Source organism: Colletes latitarsis, chromosome 14 (assembly GCF_051014445.1).
Source record: "Colletes latitarsis isolate SP2378_abdomen chromosome 14, iyColLati1, whole genome shotgun sequence".
Taxonomy (NCBI): Eukaryota; Metazoa; Arthropoda; class Insecta; order Hymenoptera; family Colletidae; genus Colletes; species Colletes latitarsis.
The window spans coordinates 13316597-13333137 of record NC_135147.1 but is presented as its reverse complement, the minus strand read 5'-3'; the positions used below and the strand labels follow the sequence as shown (position 1 = coordinate 13333137).

At 49.9% G+C, this 16541-nt stretch overlaps 1 long non-coding RNA gene across 1 annotated transcript; it reads left to right on the top strand.

The window, feature by feature from the left end:
* The first annotated feature begins 14299 nt into the window (after window positions 1-14299).
* Window positions 14300-16027, top strand: LOC143350067 (uncharacterized). Its single transcript, XR_013081051.1, has 5 exons — window positions 14300-14430; window positions 14509-14554; window positions 14643-14689; window positions 14834-15015; window positions 15748-16027. It is a non-coding gene; the product is annotated as an uncharacterized LOC143350067 (long non-coding RNA).
* The last annotated feature ends 514 nt before the right edge of the window (window positions 16028-16541 follow it).

The window sequence follows — 16541 nt, the reverse complement described above, 5'->3', positions numbered from 1 at the left end:
CTCCCGCCAGGCGGCGCCGGGTCGGACCGGTTGGGGGTAGGAGTGCCTCCCCCCACCGGTCCGACGCAAGGGGAGGCACCCTCGGCGGTCTGGTGCGGCCATGAACGCCCGGCCGCCGAGGGGTGGAAACGGGGTCGCGGGCGGTTGCGAGTTGGGGCTCGCAGCCGCCACTAAACGCGGCCCCGGGACGGATAGCGGCGGGATGCAGTGGCCCCGTCCCGCCGCTATGAGGCAGTGTGTCTACTGGGGGGACCGATTATCCCCCCGGGGGATGGGCGCGAAAGCGCGGGCACGGGGAGGATACCGGAAGAATGCTTCGAGCGATTCCCGGTATCCTCCCAAAGCGTGCCGAAGGGTCACCGTGGGGTTTTTAGTGGGTAGGTCCCGCGCCTGTCGTTGTACGGGCGCGGGGAATCCCACACACCCCTCCCACCTCACCCCAAGGAGGTGGGAGGGAGTCTTTCGAAGATTTTCCCCACGACAAAAAAAAAAAAAAAAAAAAAAAAAGTATGAGCCAGATGCGGGCATATCCCAGATCTAAGCCAGGCCTAACCGGTGTTATCCTCTAAAATATGGATCGATACCAGGTTTAATTGACTGTTTCAGTGTGGTACCACATTACTACGTGATCCAAACGAGGCAATACCCAGGATCTGGCCAACCAGTTTGCGAAAAAGACTGAAGCATGAGCCAGATGTGGGCATATCCCAGTTCTAAACCAGGCCTAACCGGTGTTATCCTGCAAAATATTGGTCGATACCAGGTTTAATTGACTGTTACAGTGTGGAACCACATTACTACGTGATCCAACCGAGACAAAACCCAGGATCTGGCCAACAAGTATGCGAAATAGGCGAAAGTATGAGCCAGATGCGGGCGTATCCCAGACCTGATCAAGACCAACCCCATGTTATCCTCTAAAATATTGATCGAAACCCGGTTCAATTGACTGTTTCAGTGTGGTACCACATTACTTTGTGATCCAAACCAGAAAAAACACAGGATCTGGCCAACAAGTATGCGAAAGAGGCGAAAGTATGAGCCAGATGCGGGCGTATCCCAGACCTGATCAAGACCAAACCCATGTTATCCTCTAAAATATTGATCAAAACCGGGTTCAATTGACAGTTTCAGTGTGGTACCACATTGCTACGTGATCCAACCGAGACAAAACCCAGGATATGGCCAACAAGTATGCGAAAAAGGCAAAAGCATGAGCCAGATGCGGGCATATCCCAGATCGTAGCCAGGCCTAACCGGTGTTATCCTCCAAAATATGCATCGAAACCGGGTTCAATGGACTGTTTCAGTGTGGTACCACATTACTACGTGATCCAAACGAGAAAAGATCCAGGATCTGGCCAACATGTATGCGAAAAAGGCAAAAGCATGAGCCAGATGCGGGCATATCCCAGATCTAACCCAGACCTAACCGGTGTTATCCTCTAAAATATTGATCACAACCAGGTTCAATTGACCGTTTGAGGCTGGTAGCACTTTACTACGTGTCCAAACCAGAAAAAACCAAGGATCTGGCCAACAAGAATGCGAAATAGGCGAAAGCATAAGCCAGATGCGGGCATAACGCAGACCTATCCCAGAACTAACCGGTTTTATCCTGAAAAATATTGGTCCATACCAAGTTTTATCGGCTGTTACCGTGTGGTACCACATTACTACGAAATCCAAGCGAGACGAAACCCAGGACCTGGCCAACAAGTATGCGAAAAAGGCAAAAGCATGAGACAGATGCGGGCATATCCCAGACCTAACCCAGACCTAACCGTTGTTATCCTCTAAAATATTGATCGAAACCAGGTTCAATTGACCGTTTCAGTGTGGTACCACATTACTACGTGATCCAAACCAGATAAAACCCAGGATCTGGCCAACAAGTATGCGAAATAGGCGAAAGTATGAGCCAGATGCGGGCGTATCCCAGACCTGATCAAGACCAAACCCATGTTATCCTCTAAAATATTGATCGAAACCCGGTTCAATTGACTGTTTCAGTGTGGTACCACATTACTTTGTGATCCAAACCAGAAAAAACACAGGATCTGGCCAACAAATATGCGAAAGAGGCGAAAGTATGAGCCAGATGCGGGCGTATCCCAGACCTGATCAAGACCAAGCCCATGTTATCCTCTAAAATATTGATCGAAACCAGGTTCAATTGACAGTTTCAGTGTGGTACCACATTATTACGCAATTGAAACTAGAACAAACCCCGGATCAGGCCATCAAGCATGCGAAAAAGGCAAAAGCATGAGCCACATGCGGGCATGTCCCAGACCTAACCTTGACCTAAACGGTGTTATTCTCTAAAATAGTGATCGAAACAAGGTTCAATTGACAGTTTCAGTGTGGTACCACATTGCTACGTGATCCAAATGAGACAAAACCCAGGATCTGGTCAACAAGTATGCGAAAAAGGCAAAAGCATGAGCCACATGCGGGCATGTCCCAGACCTAACCTTGACCTAAACGGTGTTATTCTCTAAAATAGTGATCGAAACAAGGTTCAATTGACAGTTTCAGTGTGGTACCACATTTGCTACGTGATCCAAACGAGACAAAACCCAGGATCTGGCCAACAAGTATGCGAAAAAGGCAAAAGCATGAGCCAGATGCGGGCATATCCCTGGCCTAACCTAGACCTAACCGATGTTATACTCTAAAATAGTGATCGAAACCAGGTTCAATTGACAGTTTCAGTGTGGTACCACATTATTACGCAATTGAAACTAGAACAAACCCCGGATCAGGCCATCAAGCATGCGAAAAAGGCAAAAGCATGAGCCAGATGCGGGCATATCCCAGACCTTTTTTTTTTTTTTTTTTTTAACGTGGTGAAATCCTCATGGACACCCCGGCTCCCTGGGGGGGAGGCCGGCGTTGTGCCGGACTCTTACCGGCTAAAACACCTCGGTGACCGCCTGCATCCTTTATCTGGGGAGAGTCACGGGAACCAAACTAGCGATACCACCGTGACTCTCCCCGTTGGCGCAACGCCCTATTACGGGCTCTTCCCGGGGGTGATGTGATCCTCCTCCCCCAATGGGGGGCAAACATAAGTGATTGCCCCCCGGCGACGCCACGCGGTCACACGCGACGTCGCCACCACTCGTGCCGTTGCTACTAGCCGCGATCAGGCCCCCACCTGGTCGCGGCCACGGCGGCGGGGGCGGCTGACACTGCCACCCCCGCTGGACGGGGCCCCTGCCACGGGCCCCCGGTCCGGTGATGGGCTGGGTGCGGGGGGGAACGTAGGGACGAAGCCCCACAGCCCACACCACAAAACACCATCACCGACCCCTTCACGCTCCCACTGCCACGGGGAGCGGTGGAGGGTCTTACGGTCGGCGTCGCCGCTTGCCCCCCACCTCCTCACGCGCCCTTTCGGCGTCCTCCTTGGCGGCCATGACCTCTTCACAAAACAAGGCCATGGCCACCCATGCCTCCTCACTGCCGACCATCGCACGTATGACGACCGGTAGCGAGAGGTCCGCTCCAATCGCTCTAACGAGGACACCGCGCTGCGCTGCCCACGCTGGACAAAACTCCAACGTGTGCCGCGCGGTGTCCTCCCTTCCCCTACAGTGATGCCACGCAGCCGTCGCCTCTCGCCCTATCCGATGCAGGTACCGACCGAAGCAACCGTGTCCGGTCAGTACCTGTGTCAGGCGGTAGGTGGGCGTACCCCAGCTACGGCCTACCCAGGCATAAAACACTGGGCGGACCGCCGCGGCGACGCGATCATCCCGCTGGTCTGGCTTCGATAACCAGACCAGCCACCGACTATAGACGCGTCGCCGCGCCTGGCTTCGGGCCCTGGCGGCCTCCTCGCCGTGCGGGTCCACGCCCCGCTGGCGAAGGTCGCAGAGGCTTTGATAGACCTCTGCGTACATTTTCGCCAGCAGGTGGAACGGTGCAGAACCCGCCAACAAGGTGGCGGCTGTGTAAGAGATCGTGCGATAACCCCGCACGACTCTGATAGCGACCAACCTCTGTAACCGACGGAGTACAAATGCACCCCGCCGATTGGCCATCAGACCGCCGGCCCATATTGGCGCGCCGTAAAGCGCCATGGACCGGACGACTCCCAAATACAGCCGCCGTGCCGCCATGTTGGGCCCCCCGAGGTTAGGCATTATGCGGCCTAGCGCGACCGCTGCCCTCTCGATACGGGGACCCAACCCTTCCAAATGATGCCCGAACCGCCAGTAGCTGTCGAGGGTGAGGCCCAAATACTTCATCCGGCGCCCCACCCCGACTTGGGCTCCGCCCACCCTTAGAGACCCCTGGCGCGGCAGCCCCCGACCACTGACATTACACAGCCAGATGGCCTCGGTCTTCTGGGGTGCCACGCGCAACCCCAGACGCCCTACTTCAGCGACGACTCGTGCCGTCCCATCCTCCGCAAGGTCCACGGCCCTCCTCCACGTATCCCCGCCGGCTATCACCAGAGTGTCGTCGGCATAACATACCAACGACACACCGACGGGGAGATCAGCCCGCAGCACCGCATCATCGGCCAAGTTCCACAGAAGCGGCCCGAGCACCGACCCCTGTGGAACCCCGCGGTGCACCACTCTCTGCTCCATCCCGTTCCGACCCGGATATTGGACTACCCTGCCCCGCAGATAATCCCCGATCAGTCGGCATAGATAGGCGGGCACCCGGTGGTACTGGAGTGCCCGACCTATCGCCCCCCAGGAGACGGTGTTAAAGGCGTTGGCTATGTCCAACGAGACTGCCAACGCCACACCCCCCCGGGAGAATCCCGATTCCGCCAGAGTCCACACTGTCGCTATGGCGTCGACTGTGGAGCGGCCCCGGCGAAAGCCGAACTGTCGGTCGGCCAGATCAGGGCCGACGCGGGACAGGTGCCCCCCCAAGCCGGGATACAATGACCCGCTCGAGGAGCTTTCCAGCCTCGTCCAATAGGCAAATTGGTCGGAACGCGGATGGAGAATCCGCGGGCTTCCCTGGCTTGTGGAGGAGGACCAACCTCGCCACCTTCCATATGTGGGGGAACTGACCGGTCCGCAGGCACGCGTCAAAGACGCTTATCAGCCCGGCCCCCAGAGCGCCCACCGCTACTGCCCAGGCCCTGCCCGGTATACCGTCCGGTCCTGGCGCCGTCCTCTTGTCAGCCATTCTCCGGACCGCCCTAGCTAGCTCCTCCTCAGAGACCCCCAGTTCGTCGGACCACCAAGGCGGGTGGTCCGGCTGTGGCTCGGGGGGATGCAGGAACGCCTCTCCCCCAACGGGGAAGAGGACGCGCATAGTTTCCCCGAGCAGCTGGGGGTCGAGGCTCTCTGTGATCGGGGGCGCCCATGATCGCATCTTCCCTGCGACCATATGATAGGGGCGCCCCCATGGATTTGCATCCAGAGAGCCGAGGAGCTCCGTCCATGCCTGGGCTTTCGCGGTCGCGATGGCCCGGCGGAGGGTTCTGCGCGCCAGGGAAAATTCCCAGCGCAACCCTACCACCTCGGCCTCCGTTGTCCCGCGCCGTCTCCTGGCGCGGGTGTACCGGCGTCGGACGACAACGCACCGAGTGCGTAGGTCCTCGATCGCGCCCGGCCACCAGTACGTGGCCCTCCCGCGGCTCGGGGCGGTGGCCCGGGGCATGACTGCGTCGCACAATGACGTCGTAGTCTCCCGGAACCAACGCGCCTCGGTAGGAGGATTGCCGAGGGTCCGGCGTGGCATCTCCTGCCATGCCACAACGGAGGCTGCCATCGCAAGGGCGTCCGGGTCCAACCTCTTGGTGGACCAGCGTGGCGCCGGGTGTGCTTCCTTGCCCGGGAGGCGGGGTCCATTTACGCCGGGGGTCGCGGATACGGAGAACGTAATATAGAGGTGGTCGCTTAACGTGGCCACCTCTTCCGCAACCCTCCAATCGGACACACGGCGCGCAATGGCGGGGCTCGCCAACGATATGTCGACGATCGACTCGCCCCGCGCGTGCACGCACGTGCTCATAGCCCCCTCATTCAACACTACGAGGCCGTGACCCGCCGGCCATACGAGCATCGCGTCGCCCTTCACGGTCGTCCTGGGGCAGCCCCACGCTCCAGCGTGGGCATTAAAATCACCCAGGAGTACCCCACTCGCGAGATGTGGGGAGATGCATCTCCCCACCTCGTCGAGATACGCCTCGAATTCGCTGAAGCCCATAGCGGGCGACGCGTAACACCCGGCAACCACTACTTGCCCCCACTTAACCGCCACAAACCCATGGCCCCACCCCACTAGCATAACCCAGACCTAACCCAGACCGAACCGGTGTTATCCTCCAAAATATTGATCGAAACCGGGTTTAATTGACTGTATCAGTGTGGTACCACATTACTACGCGATTCAAACCAGAGAAACCCAGGATCTAGCCAACAATCATGCGAAAAAGGCAAAATCATGAGCCAGATGCGTGCATAACCCAGACCTAACCCACAGTTCTATTTCTGAAACTAGTACCTGTAATAACTTTAATAATACATATCTTAAAGTAAAACCTAACCCAAAACCGGGTGCCATTCCAACTTTTCCTTGTTAGAACCGAGTTTTCAATTTGTCTTAGCGAAAAAAAAAGAAAAAAACAGCTGGTTAATAACCTGCTTACCTGTTTTCAATTACCAAACATTTATTTCTCAATTAACCCTTTGCGAGTGAGACCATTTTGCAGATTATTCTGAAACATATGTGGTATTCGTTTTCAATGCGATTTAAGTAAGCATGTAATGTATAAGATTTCATCTCATTTAATTTTTTCTTTTCTAGAGAAGGCAGAGAACAAATTTATTTAATTTTTTTTTACAGAAAATTTAAATCTTGCCAAGACTTATATGAAACATTTAAAAGATTTTTCATAAATTATGCCTATGGATCGGAAGGAACAACTATAAAACAAGTTGTAAAAAATTTTTCAAATCGTTCTAAAAATATTATTTTCAGCTGTGAGGGTAAATTACAATCATTTTTAGTCATTACACATACCCCCGAGATCCTACGCATTTTCGAGAAAATAATTCCTTACCGAAAATCTAATTAGGTGACAGAGAAAAAAAAAAATTTCAAATCGTTCTGGAAAAATGATTTTCGGTTGCGGGGGTCAATTACAATCATTTTTGGTCATTACACATACCCTCGAAATCCTACCCACTTTCTGGAAAAAAATTCCAGAAGGTGTGAAATTTTTCGACGAAATTAAGATATTTCAAATCGTTCTGAAAAAAATATTGTTAGCTGTGGGGGTCAATTACAATCATTTTTGGTGAATAGATATACCCCCGAAATACTACCCACTTTCTAGAAAAAAATTCGAGAAGGTGTGAAAACGGTTGTTTGACGGGAAAAAAAATTCAATTCAAATCGTTTTGGAAAAATTATTTGCGGTTGCGGGGGTCAATTACAATCATTTTTGGTGGAATAGACATACCCCCGAAATCTTGCGCATTTTCGAGAAAAAAATTCAGTACCGACGGAACTTTAAACGTTAATAATTACTTTTTAACGAAGTCTCCATCAACAAATTAGAAAATTATTTTCTCCTATCTATTGTAATTAAGAGTCAAATTTAAGAAATAAACGGCTTAATCGTATAAGGCGACTAAGCGAAAATAAATTCAACTTGCACCGATTATTTTCCATTCTCACAGCGTTCCTTCCCTCGAGATCCGGACGAGGTTAGGTTAGGCGAGGTGTTTGAACCTCCTCCCCTTAAAACATATTGCTTTAACAGTATAATAAAAAATACTTAACTGTCCAATTTTACATCTACTCTTACATCCAATGAAATCTACTTTAATATCCAAAGAAAATAACTAAAAAATCATTTTAAGTTCCACGTTACCCTTTTTTTAATACTTCTTTATTTATTTATTTATTTATTTACGGGTTTGTACACCCTTTGTTGATATAATACAGTTGCATAATATGTATAAAAGTCACATTAATTGCGTATAATATGAGATGCAGTGCGTACAACACTAATGACATGCTATTTGAAGGAATACGGAGAACTGTTAAAGAAGTCCATATGCTGGCTAAACTGGTTAGCTTGGACATATGGTTAATACAATTATTGTATGTATAATGTCGTTTAAATGTTAGAATATAAAATAATTCCATATTTCCATATAATCCATATAATTCCATATTTATACGTAACAACATATCATATATAGTTCTACGTTGTACTTTTCTAAGAAAATAAATTTTTCACGTGAAATTTTCTGCATAAACTTCTTAAATAACTCTATTCTTGGTAAAAAAAAAAGAAAAAAAAACAACACCAAGCTGTAGTAAGAATGTTAAATAAGCATCACATGAAAGCATCACATGACTACTTTTTAATACAGAAAAGTATTAATAAGAAAGAATTGAGAAGTAATATATGAAAGATGAATTGTGGTCTGGTTAGGTCTGGGTTAAGTTAATAAAAGAAGGATAGACTTTTCAAATTTCAAATAAAGAAAGAAAGAAAGAAAGAAAGAAAACGAAGATAAGCCAAATGAAGAAGGGAATGACGAATCTATTTAACCTCTGAAAAAATAGATACAATAATAAAGAGAGACAAGGTTTTTTAATCTGTGTAATCTCAAAATTCAGAGATAAAAAATAAGAAAGAATGTTTAACCAAATGTATTACCAAAAGTAGTTGACTTAATTGATATTGGCAACTTCGTCTTCATTGATTTCACTTATCTTATAACAGAATTACCTAATTCTGATATAGATTTATTAGATAATTTATTAACAGAACATTTTACAAAAGATTACTTTAGAAAAGTATTGAAATTACATGAAAAAGAAGATATCAAGGTAAAGAGGTTTGAAAATTTAGTATATAAAAAATATAGTAAGATATTTAAGATAATCGACAAATGATACTTACCGATTGGGACATCCCAATTACTTTTTTTGTAAAAATGAAACGAATTTCGAATTTTTGGTCATAGAAAATGAAAATATAAAGGCACGAAGAGGACTGTTTTTATGCAAAATAAATTAAATTATTATTTATATATATATATATATATATATATAAGTTTAATTATGATTTTTATCTTCTAAAGTGTGATAAAACTGTAAGATAAAAGATGAATTAAGTTCAAAGTCCCTAAAATTTTCCAAATCATAGATTTAAAAATGATTTAGATATTTACATGATTTTAGTGTGGGTTTATATTCATACAAGTATATAAATATCTAAATGGGCAAGTTAAAGAACGATATACATGTTGATAGTATAATAATATCCCTTTATTCCTCATAAAAATTCGCAATTGAATTCCTTTTATTCCATTCTTAAAAAATCCATCCCAAAATATATTATCAAAGCTAGTAATAAATTATTCGAACAAGGTGATAACAGATTTAAATATCAGAGACTGATAGTGTTAAGAAAAGATAATATTAATACTATTTTGACACACTTATTTGATTTTAATATTAATTATAGATACTTTGATTATTGATTTATTAAAACATAAAGTTAACTAAAAGTCCCAGTAGATTATAAATATTTTAAAGAGCATGAATTAGCATAGAATTTCATAAAAATTTTGACGAGTGATAGAAGTAACTTTTTTTTTTTTTTTTTTTTTTTTTTTTTTTTGTCGTGGGGAAAATCTTCGAAAGACTCCCTCCCACCTCCTTGGGGAGAGGTGGGAGGGGTGTGTGGGATTCCCCGCGCCCGTACAACGACAGGCGCGGGACCTACCCACTAAAAACCCCACGGTGACCCTTCGGCACGCTTTGGGAGGATACCGGGAATCGCTCGAAGCATTCTTCCGGTATCCTCCCCGTGCCCGCGCTTTCGCGCCCATCCCCCGGGGGGACAATCGGTCCCCCCAGTAGACACACTGCCTCATAGCGGCGGGACGGGGCCACTCCATCCCGCCGCTATCCGTCCCGGGGCCGCGTTTTGTGGCGGCTGCGAGCCCCAACTCGCAACCGCCCGCGACCCCGTTTCCACCCCTCGGCGGCCGGGCGTTCATGGCCGCACCAGACCGCCGAGGGTGCCTCCCCTTGCGTCGGACCGGTAGGGGGAGGCACTCCTACCCCCAACCGATCCGACCCGGCGCCGCCTGGCGGGAGGAGGGTCCCCTCAGGACCCCCCTCCCAGCCTAGGTCATCCGCCACGCCGAGGCGGCCGCCCGCGACGCCTCGCGACCGGGCGACGACCTCGGGCCACCGCACGAGCGCGAGCTTCAGCGCGCCGCTGAAGCTCGCGCTCCCTCCCCGCGGCCTCCTTCTGCAACATTACGTTCTCGCAGAAGGAGGCCACGGCCCTCCACTTCTCCTCGCTGCCGAGCATGGCGCGCACCACGCCCGGCAGCGAGACATCCCGCCCGACGACGCCGACCAGGACACGGCGCTCCCCCTCCCACGCGGGGCATACCTCCAGGGTATGATCCGCCGTGTCCTGCTCAGCGTCGCAGTGACAGCAACGCGCCGTCGGCTCCTTCCCTATCCGGCACAGGTATCTTCCGAAGCTGCCATGCCCGGAAAATACCTGTGCCAGCCGGTAGGTGAGGCTGCCATGGCCTCTGTCCAGCCACTCCTTCAGGAGTGGCCGAACAGCCCCGACAGTCCGGTGCCCCGCGGTTGGCAGAGCCAGCCGCTCCTGCCACGCGAGCAACACGGACTGCCGGGCCTGGCGCCTCAAATCGCCCCAAGCAGGTTCCTGCCCGCCCGGGACCGCCCCCAACCCCGCGCGACGGTCGACGCGGTGCCGGTACATCACCGCGTGTGACCGCGCGAGCAGGTCCATGGGCGGCATCCCCGCTAGAACCGTCGCCGCCTCATGTGACACGGTCCGATACCCGCGGACGACCCTGAGCGCCATGCGCCTCTGCACCCGACGCAGCATAGTCATGCTGCGCCGGGAGGCAGCCAGGTCGTCCGCCCAGACGGGGGCCCCGTATAGGGCCACCGACTGGACCATTGCCACATAGAGGCGACGAACTCGGCCCGCCGGGCCCCCCAGGTTGGGCAGGATCCGGCCCAGAGCCGCAACCATCCTTTCCAACCGGGGGACCAGGCAGCGGAAATGCTTCTCGAAACGCCAGTGGCCATCGAGGATCAGCCCTAGATACCTGATCTGGGGCTTCACCTCGATGTCAGCCCCACCCACCCGAATCAGAGGGGGTGGCGGATCCTGCCGGGGTGAATGAAACGCAATCACCTCGGTCTTATGGACCGCCACCGTCATCCCCATCCCCCTGATCCGGCCGACGACGCGTTGCGACCCCTCCTCCGCACGACGCATGGCGCTCCCCCAGTGCGCCCCGACGGCCAGCACCAGTGTGTCATCCGCATAACACACCGTGCTGACGCCGTCGGGGAGGCCGGCCCGCAACACCGAGTCGTACGCGATGTTCCACAGGAGTGGCCCGAGGACCGACCCCTGCGGAACACCGCAGTACACCTCCCTCCGCATATCACCATCCCGGCCCGGATACTCGATCCACCTGCCGCGGAGATAATCCCCGACGACCGCCCTGAGACAAGGGGGGACTCGATGATATTCGAGTCCCCTCCTTATCTCTTCCCAGGGGAGGGTGTTAAAGGCATTGGCAATATCCAAGGATATTGCCAATGCCACACCTCCCCGGGAGACGGCCGCCTCCGAGAGGGCCCTCACACGACCTATCGCGTCGATAGTCGATCGGCCCCCCCGGAAACCGAACTGGCAGTCGGCCAGACCGGGATCACTCCGCGACAGGTGCTCGACGAGGCGGGCAGCAATCACACGCTCGAAGAGCTTGCCCACCTCGTCGAGGAGACAAATGGGCCGGTATGCGGAGGGAGACTCCGCGGGCCGACCCTCCTTCCGGAGGAGGACCATCCTCGCCACCTTCCAACTGGGGGGGAATCGCCCGTCCCTCAGGCAGCGGTCGAACAACCGCCTGAGGTCGGCCCCAAGGACGCCCTGGGTCAAGACCCAAACCCGGCCGGGCACACCATCCGGACCCGGGGCCGTGTTACGAACCCCGAGCCGTCTGATGGCCGCTGCCAGCTCCTCCTGCGTGACCCCCAGCTCGGCCGTCCACTCCACTGGGACAGCCGCCGCCGCCGGAGGACGCGGTCCCCTCTCCCCAGTTGGGAAGAGTGTATTGACCACGTCCTCCAGCAGCCGGGGGTCAAGACCCTCGGTGACGGGGGGCGCCCACGGGCGGAGCTTATTCAGCACCACCTTATATGGGCGCCCCCATGGATCGTCATCAAGGGTCTGGAGGAGCTCCTTCCATGCCTGGGTCTTGGCCCATTTGATGGCGACCTGCAGAGCAACCCGCGCCACGCGGTATGCTCCATACAGGTCATCAGCTGCCCTCGCTCGCGCCACGCCGTCGCCTGTACGTTGACGACGGCGCGCGCGGGTGTACTGGCGTCGGGCGCGGACAGTCGCGACTCGCAACTCCGCGATCGCGTCCGACCACCAGTACACCGCCCGACGAGTGATAGAAGTAACTTGAATAATCTGAATTTTGTAGCTTTTACTATATCTTTGGATATGGAATCGCAGATTCATTTTATTAGTAGTGTGACTAATAATATTAAGTTCTATGTTATCGAACTATTATTTTTATTAATATAAAACTAGAGATAGTACTGACGATTTACTCGGACTCGTTAAAGTAAGTGGCCCAAGTGGGAAGAATATTAAGATAGATAGATAGATAGATAGATATTGGTAAAAATATCCTTCTTGTCTTTATATAGGAAATCTTTAATATTAAAAATAAACTCTTTCTGTAAAATCATCATACTTATCATCATAATTTATAAAATTAAAGTCAACGCATCTAATAATGAAAGGAGAAACTGACTTTATATCTTGTGTATTCTTTTACCGATAAATTATGAACAAACTGAACTGAAGTATTTTATAGGACTTGTCAAGAACGTTTTTTTCTTTTTTCATGTATTTATTTTTACTTTTGAAGTATGGAAAACAAAACTTACAGAGGCTTTGTTTACTTAAATGTTAAAACTTACCTTTTGTAAAACCCGGCGATATCGACTGTATAAATCGCCTTACGTTCGTGTCCGTAAGTGAGGTAGAGTACGTGCTCGATTTAGGTTATGTAAGTAAATTTCACGTGCTACTCTCTCGACGTATACTTTTACACGAAAAGTTTCGTGTATTTTGTGAGCAGCATCCCATGCTTGTCGCCAAATTGAAGTGTCCTTGAATTCGGAAGACTGGTTACGTGTGAATCTTCGTTGATCGTCTACCTTCAACTCCATTAATAACAACTCGTGAATACAGGTGTTACGTCGGGATTCCGTCGACATTTGTAAAAGAGAATTTCCCTATACAGGGATGCTTGTCCCTGTTGCGAATCACGTGGTCGGTGATGTAGGGAAATAAGGTCGTGGGACGGTGCCCGTGGAGCGCTGAACCGCTCTGCTCGGCGAGGCGCGCGGAAATCAAACAACTCAATACTTTAAAAATACTTTAACAAACTTTATTCAGTACTTTTCTTTGGATATCTCTAAATAGCGATTGGAAACGTTCTCTAGCGCAACACGTTAGCTCGTATAGACTGAGAGAGAGGCCCGGCCACGCGGGCTCGGTCTTATATATCCAGTCGTCCCGATCGGCGCTTGTTTCTTCCTTTCCCCGGTTGCCAAGTTTTCGGCGCGTGCCATGGAATATTCCCGATCCTCCGAGCGAGAACCGGCGACATGGCCAACCGAGCGATTCTCACACACACACATATCCGCGCCACAAGCATACAGCCTACCTCTAACGGTCAAAACTACATTGTATGCACAAAGTATCGCCAACGGTCTACAAATGCTCGGTTTGCGCCTGGAATTCCTCGCGTTGAATTTCCTACAATAATACTACGCATTACAATACGCGATTTCGTTTGAATCTCCCTCGCTCAAATCGCAGCTTCGATGGTGAGAAAACCAGTTCCAGCAATTTCCCGTCGCGCCGCTGTATGTACATAAACCCTACGTCATGCAAATGCGTAACACCTTCCCCCTTATACAAAAAGGTGTTTTCATAAAACAGCTTTTAAGTAAAAGTCAGCATTTATTATTATTACCCCGAGCCAGGTCGGTGTCGGTTAACAATATTTACCACGTACAATATACTCATACTTATCACGCGCTTTATGATTTCGAGATTCCTTAATATCCGCAGGGAAATAGTTAATGTATTCCGGTATCGACACGTATTAAACTATATGGTTAACAAAAGTCGGTGTGGTGATTTGCAGTAGCTATACAGAGTCAGTTGGGATATACATTATATACGGAGAACATAAATTAGAGCGTAGTCCCGAATCCGCAAAACATTACATTGAGTAACTACATCGAGTATTACAGGTTATTTACTTTATTTAATCTCCCGCGGAGGGAGAGTCCGGTCTTATATGCGCTAGTTTTAATTTATTGGTATGCACTATCTTAAATCTATTTTTCGTTAACTCTATCTCGGCGGTTAAATCGCTAAATAATCGGTTTATCTTATAGGGGCCTAACCAAGTACAATCGAATTTGGAGGTTCTGGGCTCCTTAAGCAGGTATACCATATCGTTTAAATCAAATTTACAAGGTCTAAGTGTTTGATCATAATAATTTTTACTTTTCTGTTTCGCCTTTTCTAGATTCTGTGCAGCAGTCGTCTGAGTAGTTTGTAAGGTTATCTTGCAGGGTAAGTAGGTACTGATTACCTCTTTTAGTTACGGGTAGGGGCCCAACTATATCCATTTGCAACTTTTCAAATGCGCGTTTAGGGGTGTCGGTAATTCGCATCGGCTGTTTTGTTTGCCTAATATGATTCTTGTTCCTTTGACAGGTGGGGCACGAACAACGAACTCTACAATTTCCTTTGCCATACCGGGCCAGTAAAACCGTTCTTGGATAAGTTGGCGAAGTTTAAAGGAGCCACGGTGATCTCCGACTACCGATTCATGGTGCTCTTTAATAATCTGTGACCAGTCCGACCTTGGTGGGATTATAGTCTCCCTACTGCGTATGGTAATGTTGTGTTGCGGGTCATTAACGGTTTTCCTAAGGGAGTTTAATATACTATACTGAACGGGGAAATTTAATCTGTTTGGGTCTACCGAATTTTCTACCGAGGTCACACCACTGGATATCCCTGTGCGGTCCTGGTCATCCCCATTCACACTTTCATCTGGCATCACCCGCCAGGATACACGCAAACCTCGGTCCACCTGACCGAGTTGCAAACATCCACCCGGTCCACCTGACCGGATGGGATACTCATTCACACTTCCATCTGGCATCACCCGCCAGGATTCACGCAAACCTCGGTCCACCTGACCGAGTTGCAAACATCCACCCAGTCCACCTGACTGGATGGGATACTCATTCACACGGGGCGCCCCTCTCCCCTGAGACGACACAGGTTGCACGTCGAGTACAGATTCCCTCTCACAGCCTCCGAAGCGGGTTCCTGGGGTTCGGATTATACACCCGTTAGCCAACGAAAGACCGAGTTGAGGAGACTCTGAGGTACTCGACTGGGGTGTTCCTTCAGGAAATTCTCTCGCGACATCTATTACCGAGCATGCTTTTTCCGAATCGAAAAATCTTTACTACGCCGTCGGTGACCTCGTTTACTTTCCCCTCTGTTTTCCTGCGCGCTAGGAACACAGAGGCAATGAATCTATCGTTCTCCGCGGATTTCGCGTCATCTCTCCTGCTAGTAATTTTATGACTTAAATATGCAATTTCCTTTTGCAGGAACGACATTCCTTTGCTTGAAGAGCCAGTCCGACGTTTTGCTTCCTCGGAAAAACGATATCAATGATAAGGTTTTAGCGCCTCGCCAAAGTGCCTCTCTCTTCCCATTGGTTCGATGCAAAACGCTCGCTAGGCGTAACCGGCTGATACCTTAACGTCCCACCATCGTTTTCCAAAATTGAAGAACTACGTTTACAATAGAACTACCCGATCCGATTTTCGTTAATTCTTGATAGTCTATTATTCTCGCAAATTCTACAAATAAATTCGAAAGGAAACATTCGTGGACCAGGTGATCAGATACACGCGCGGTCTCGCAATCACTATTCCTATTCGTAATAAAGAGAGACATGGGGCGGCCAACTTTTCAGAGTATATCTCCTCTTTCGAGTTCCGTCCGTATCGTGTTTCTCATCGTGCCGTTCGAGCCTCTCCATAGAGGATGATCGTCGGATTCGTTTGATAAATTATCATTTTTCCCTGGGGCTGTACGAACGAACAGAGAGGAAGACGACGATCGATGGATACCGCAAATTCCACGTGGTAAGGTACATTATATAAATATTTATCAGAGCTTAGTCAAATTTCTTTCCCGTGTTCCTTGTTATGCTCAAAACTAGCTTACTTTCTTTTCCTCTTTTTGCATAAATTACTTTAATATTAGTCCATGGGTCTGATTTTAATTCCTTCCGTTCTATTAGGTTCACTTGGAAGCCGGTGCTGATCAAGAATTTAACTGAGCCGCGGTAACCTAGGTGCTGTATCCGCGACGGAGTTCTCGGAGTTTCCGGCGG